The sequence below is a fragment of the Suncus etruscus genome, chromosome 11 (assembly GCF_024139225.1).
Source record: "Suncus etruscus isolate mSunEtr1 chromosome 11, mSunEtr1.pri.cur, whole genome shotgun sequence".
NCBI lineage: Eukaryota > Metazoa > Chordata > Mammalia > Eulipotyphla > Soricidae > Suncus > Suncus etruscus.
Window position 1 is genome coordinate 65,210,118 of NC_064858.1, and position 6,592 is coordinate 65,216,709.

A 6,592-nucleotide genomic window follows, 5' to 3' on the forward strand; every position below is an offset into this window, starting at 1 on the left:
TTCTTTACAATATCATGGTATTTATAAGCAATTTTATTTATGATTTTGAGTCATGTCTGCATTAATTCTCTCAAAATAAATATTGAATCTCATACCTGATGTCTATATTTGATCCACTGTTTCATTTGACTAGCCTTAAGAATATTAAAAATAAAGAAATCCACTTAGATAAATTCTTATAACACCTTTTAATTTAGCACACCATATGTTGGAACTCTTTTCTAATACTTCAGGTATATCTCTGGATAACATATATTTTTAACAAAGTCAGCAAAGTTAGGGGCCAAAGCAGTGGCACTAGTGGTAGGGCGTTTGCCTTACACATGGCTAACTTAGGATGTAACCACGGTTCGGTCCCCCAGTCCTATATGGTTCCTCAAGCCAGGAGTGACCCCTGAGTGTTACTGATTATGATTCAAAAACCAAAAAAAAAATCAAGTCAGCAAAATTATTTTGAAGATGGTCAAATGCACTTCTCTCTAGATAGATTAGATAGATAGATAGATAGATAGATAGATATACATACACATGTATGGTAACTGCTATATGATTAAGAAAGAAATAAAGACTATATGCAATTAAATTGAAGCATCTTTGTTGTTTTTTGTTTGTTTGTTTTTGTTTTGGGGTCACACCCAGCAGCTCTCAGGGGTTGCTCCTGGCAGGCTCGGGGGACCATATGGGATGCCAGGATTTGAACCAATGACCTTCTGCATGAAAGGCAAATGCCTTATCTCCATGCTATCTCTCTGGCCCCAAAAGCATTTTTGTTTTAATAAAACTTTACTCACTAAACAGACAATGGATCATATTTGACACCATATGGCATAGTTAACTAGCCTGGACTATTATATCGCCTATTAAATTATTCATAGATATAACAGCATTTCTCACACCTAGGGCACAAACTCTATTATGTTTTTTCTCCTGTTGTTTATCTGGACAAATCAAATGCATTGTATTAACTTTAATTTATTTACTTGAGCAATATAAACTTGACTTTATATATGCATGTATGCACATATATGTACACATATATTTTACATACCTCCCTATTTCCTTGTCACACATGAACAACAAATTTCTCAATAAGTTTCTTGAATGCTATCTCTAAAACTATACTTAGTACCATCCTATTTACTCCATCTCTAGAACATAATTATTTTTATGAGTCTGAGACAAGCTGTGTTCTAGCTATTTTTATTTCTTGTTTCCTTATTTTTTCCCTCTTAATTTTTGTATAGCATTAAGAGAGAGATGTTAAAAATAAAATCTCAATTAGGTTATTATTTTTACCACAGTCCATTACTAAATTACTCTTGTCATTTGTATTTATTTGAAACATGCATGACCTGACCCTACTGGCATTCTTTAACTTTGCTGAATGCACGGAGAACTTTCTTGTCAGTTTGCGTCCACTTTATTTATACCTGTGCTTTCTTTATTTTTATTTTTTTAATATGTAACCCTTCATGAATTTGCATGTCATACTTGCACAAGGGCCATGCTAATCTTCTCTGTATTGTTCCAATTTTAGTATATGGGCTGCCGAAACAAGCACCATAAACTCTTTCTTGCCTCAGCTCTTTGCCAAACTCCTTAAATTTATTTTTAAATGTGATGTCAACTTTGATCACTATTGAACATTTCTTTCTTCTTTCTTTCTTTCTTTCTTTCTTTCTTTCTTTCTTTCTTTCTTTCTTCTTTCTTTCTTTCTTTCTTTCTTTCTTCTTTCTTTCTTTCTTTCTTTCTTTCTTTCTTTCTTTCTTTCTTTCTTTCTTTCTTTCTTTCTTTCTTTCTTTCTTTCTTTCTTCTTCCTTCCTTCCTTCCTTCCTTCCTTCCTTCCTTCCTTCCTTCCTTCCTTCCTTCCTCCTTCCTTCCTTCCTTCCTTCCTTCCTTCCTTCCTTCTTTCTTTCTTTCTTTCTCTTTCTTTCTTTCTTTCTTTCTTTCTTTCTTTCTTTCTTTCTTTCTTTCTTTCTTTCTTTCTTTCTTTCTTTCGTTTAGGAAAGCAAGATACATTTTCTTGAGCAAAACTAATGTAGAGAAATGAGAAGGAAAGAATTGTTGCAGGTAAGCAAAGAGACAAAATCAAGCAAGCAAGTTAATATGTTCAAGGGGGAACATGGAATTGAAAAAAGAGTCTCTCTGATCAAAGTATTTTATTAACTAATTATTTTTTTCTTTGATAGACAAAATCCTTTAATACTGAATTATTGGTTTCCAAGACTACCAAACATAATGTCTAAGCATCAATAAATACTAAACAATGGCTATATGAATCTCTAATTAAAGTAATTTTAAAGGAAAATAGTATAATTGTTGCAAATATGCAAAAGCTTATGATTATTCTTATTTCCTGCACCATGTGTGTTATGGTAAAATTGATTATTGAATGGGTTAATTATTCAATAAATATTAAAATATTAAAATATTAAAAGTAGAGCTGATCGATTTAAATTTTATTAACATTATACAGTAGATATTTTGCTTGTGAATATTCTTCAGTAGTTTTTAGGAAATATAGTATCGCCTTTAATCTGACTCATTAAATGTCCTAATATCTTGATTTTCTCTGATTTCTGTTCATTTCAGATTTTTTCAAACTCCTGTACAGTTGTGACTCTCAAGAAGTCTCAACATTGTTCAAAATGTGTACTGAAGGAATAACATATCCTATTTCTCAGATAAGAACCATAGATGAAGAGAAATCATTGTAGGCCCAATGTTTTGTCAAGAGGATTTATTAGTACCTCAAAATACTATAATCTTAAAATAAATAGTGGATCCATCATTTCAAATAAGTACTATAAAGTATAGGGTAAGATTAAAGAAGTAGTAGAGATATTTGTGTTTCATCCTTGTGCAGGGGCCATGCTAATCTTTGTATCGTTCCAATTTTAGTATATGTGCTGCCGAAGGGAGCACAATAGTAGAAATATTTAACATAAAGTTTTTCCATAACTATTAGGGAAAAATGAATCTTTCAAGAAGTGAAAGGGCTGAATATCACAGACAATTCATTAAAGAAGATGGTTCATAGATGGTGGGTAAATTTATTTTAAAAAATAGCACTCCAGACAGAGTATTAATCACACAGATGAAAAAAGTTCAAAACCATAAAAATGAAATGTCACTGCTTAATAGATAGAGAACAATTCATCATATGAAAAGACAGAGGCTGGCAGATAAAATATATATATATATATATATATATATATATACAGGTGTAATTTTTTCAAGGGTTGGTCTTTATTCCACAAAGATTATAACAAAGGACGTTTATTAGGCACAATTTAAAAAATGTCTTTGGATTGTCTAAATCCTATGTATAAAATAAAAAGGGGGAACTGTTAAAAGCACAAAAAAGGAATGGTATATTTATCCAAAGTTAGGAAGGAAAGAAGTGGGTGGAAATGAGAAATAATTTTGTGCCAATCAACTCAAAGTAACGATTTATTACATAAATGTAATAAATTTATTTATTACATAAATGTAATAAATTTCCTGCTTTTCTCAGAGAAAGCAGGAAAGGACAAGGAATTGAGATATAAGCAACAGATCATATAGTGGCATTTTGTTATTATGAAACATTGGTTTGACCTTTCCAGTAAAGATTTCAGAAGATAGAAATAAACTTTGATAAACAGACAATTTTTAAAACTCATTTGGGAAAAATGTGTTGTTGTTTATTTATTTTTATTGTATTTATATATTTTGCTACTTTATTACCTGTTACTTTGTTATTTTATTACTTCATTACATGTTGTGGTCTGAAGAGTACTGTGAATTCATTGATTGAAAACTAGACATTTGTATTTTTTCATTGTTCTTGTATGTCAAATATCTGGACATAACTATTCTGGAGGTGCTGATTTTCTCATATAAGACCAGCAGAAATTACTGCAGTTTCTTTTGAAGTCTTTTTGTTTATGTTGTGTTTTTTGGAGGGTGGAAAGTGCAGGCCATACCCAGTGGTGCTCAGGGGTTACTCATGGCTCTATGCTCTCAAAAATTGCCCCTGGCTCAGAAAACTATATGGGATGCTGGGGATCAAACCTTCGTCCATCCTGGGTCAGCTTCTTATGGAAACCAAATGAAATGTAAATATTTAAATCTTTATATATTTATCAGTTTCCTTGCTTGATATTGGCTGGTGTTTGCCCTCACCGTCTTGTCCAAATGAACTCTCTACAGAAAAGCCAACCATATAAATCTGCTAACAAAACCAGAATCTCTTTGGTTTTATCATGGAAGTAACAATGTCTCAGTTTCCATATTTCTTTGTTAGAATAAATAGTCCAGGAAAATAGATTGCATGAAAAGATAAACACCAGTATAGGTTTATGGCTACCTCATTATATCCAGTTTGTAAAATAAAATAAACATTATATGAATCTGTTAGAACTTAAATGAATGAATCTGAAATAAATGTATATAAATGAAACTAAAATAATCTAATTTTCCTTAAAATCACCTTACTAGAAATATTTGAAAGATTAAAATAAATTTATTGAAAAGAGGACAAAATATTTAAAGAAAAATTGTTTAACAAGTATTCAAGTTAAAAGAATATAATTAAATGGGAGGTTAAAAAAGATAGTAGGCCAGTGGCTCTTGTCTTGCATGTCGCTTTCCTGGGTTCAATTCCCAGTATCCCATATAGATCCCAACATCTGCTAAGAGTGATTTTCAAGTGCTTAATTTAAAGTAATATCTGATATATACCAAAGACTATATATTTAAAGCATAAATTATGCTAATTTAATTTAAAAAATTTCCATTGCTATTTTTTTTTATAAAATATCAGGTTTCAAAAATTGATTTAGTGTTGTTGGGAGTATGGGGCCACAAGCTGATATGCTCAGCTTTGTACTCAGGAATCACTGTTGGTGGGCTTGATCAAACATATGGGATATGGGTGATTTAACTGGGTTGGCCATGTGCAAGGCAAGCACAATACTCATCATACTATTGTTCCACCCTCTCTTACATTTATTTGATAGTACAGAAGAATGTCAGTTTATAGCTTTTTCTCTATATATAGAGTGTACAAAATTCAATGCACCTACCACTAATGATTTAGGGTGAAGCCACCTCCAAAGACTATCCAACACATTTCCCCTACCCATGGCCACCTTTTGATCTAGCTATAATACAGATTTTCACAAAGCAATTGTATTTGCGTGTGTGTGTATGTGTATTATCAGTTTGAATAAAACATCTAATTTTGATGAATCCTTAGTCCCAAGTCTGAATTCCCTTTAAAACTTGGAATATTCAGCAGAGAATCTGTTTCATCAAATGTCTTATTTTGTATAACTTGCTACACATTGAAATAGTTCTTTGCAGATTTTTGTCAACTTTATGATATGCTGTAAATGTTTAAGCATAAAATGTGGTGCTTTGTCTGCCTGTTTTAGAGAACTATTAATATTAAAATAACTCATCTCTAGCAGTAGCAGTCAATGTTAAAGTACACTGCTTTTGTTTTCCCTAAACTGTCCTCAGCTATTAGGGAGTTTTCAGTAGATGAAAACTTCCAGATCTTTTGCCTACCATAACACTACACTATTTACAGATTATTGATGCCATAAGCATTTATGATTTGAGATGTTTTCATTAATATTTTCCTACTTTCTTTCACATTGATGTGTAAATTCTCCAAATATTGTTTATATTATTCACAGGACATTTTTAAGCTTTAAAAATAACTTAGTTCAATTTCATAATTCATTTTGGTAAGAATTTTCCATGCCAGCACTGTATAAAATGCTATTATTTTAAAATATAAATTTCTATGTTTTGTACTATTCCTGAATTTCACGTCAACATTACCATTTTATGATTTAATTATTTTATCCATGATGTCAGACACTTATAAATAATGAACAGTACTTTGTTTCATCTAGAGCAAATGTTATTCACATGGAAATTGCCAATTTGGAGTTTAACAAGAAGAAAAGATAATTTAATAGATTTCTTCTAAATTTGCTTGTCTAATAATGTGCAATGCACACTATTAAATATGTCTGCTATAAAGCAATAAGATAGGAGTCTCCAGTTAGCAAGCTTGGAAATATTTTAGCTTCTAAGACAACCTATCTCTACATTTTTATAAATTAAAATTTACAAATAAAAATAGCGATTTAAAATACTTTTGTTCATTTTAAATTACCTATGATGTAACAGCATGAAAATTGAGAAAAATATTGAATTATGGCATTTTTAATTTTCTGTCTAACAATTGGGAAAATTAATTTGGATTTTTAAAGATTCTGTTCAGTGAAATAATGAGAATGTCAACCTCAATAAGTAAAGAGAGGACATGGAAGAAAGGAAAATTTGATATAAACTGTGAAATAATTGGGAATATTCAAAATGTTCATAATGGCATGATGGTATACTGTTTATAGCAAAACTAGTGATGAACCAACTGAGCATTGCCTCTTAGAAGGCAGAAGAATGTCACTTCAGGGGAGAATAAACTTAGAATGACTGACAATATAGCATAGGATTCTAGTTATGACAAATATTTTTCACTGGTGCCAAAACTGTGTACCATCTGAAGACCAGATAAAATGAATTTGTTTAT

General features: G+C 30.9%; 1 non-coding gene and 1 pseudogene across 1 annotated transcript; both read right to left on the reverse strand.

Annotated features, from left to right (window-relative positions):
• Positions 1 to 1,454: 1,454 nt before the first annotated feature.
• On the reverse strand, positions 1,455 to 1,561 carry LOC126023629 (U6 spliceosomal RNA). Its single transcript, XR_007500736.1, has one exon. It is a non-coding gene; the product is annotated as a U6 spliceosomal RNA (small nuclear RNA).
• Positions 1,562 to 2,826: 1,265 nt separating this feature from the next.
• On the reverse strand, positions 2,827 to 2,925 carry LOC126023675 (uncharacterized; annotated as a pseudogene).
• Positions 2,926 to 6,592: the final 3,667 nt, after the last annotated feature.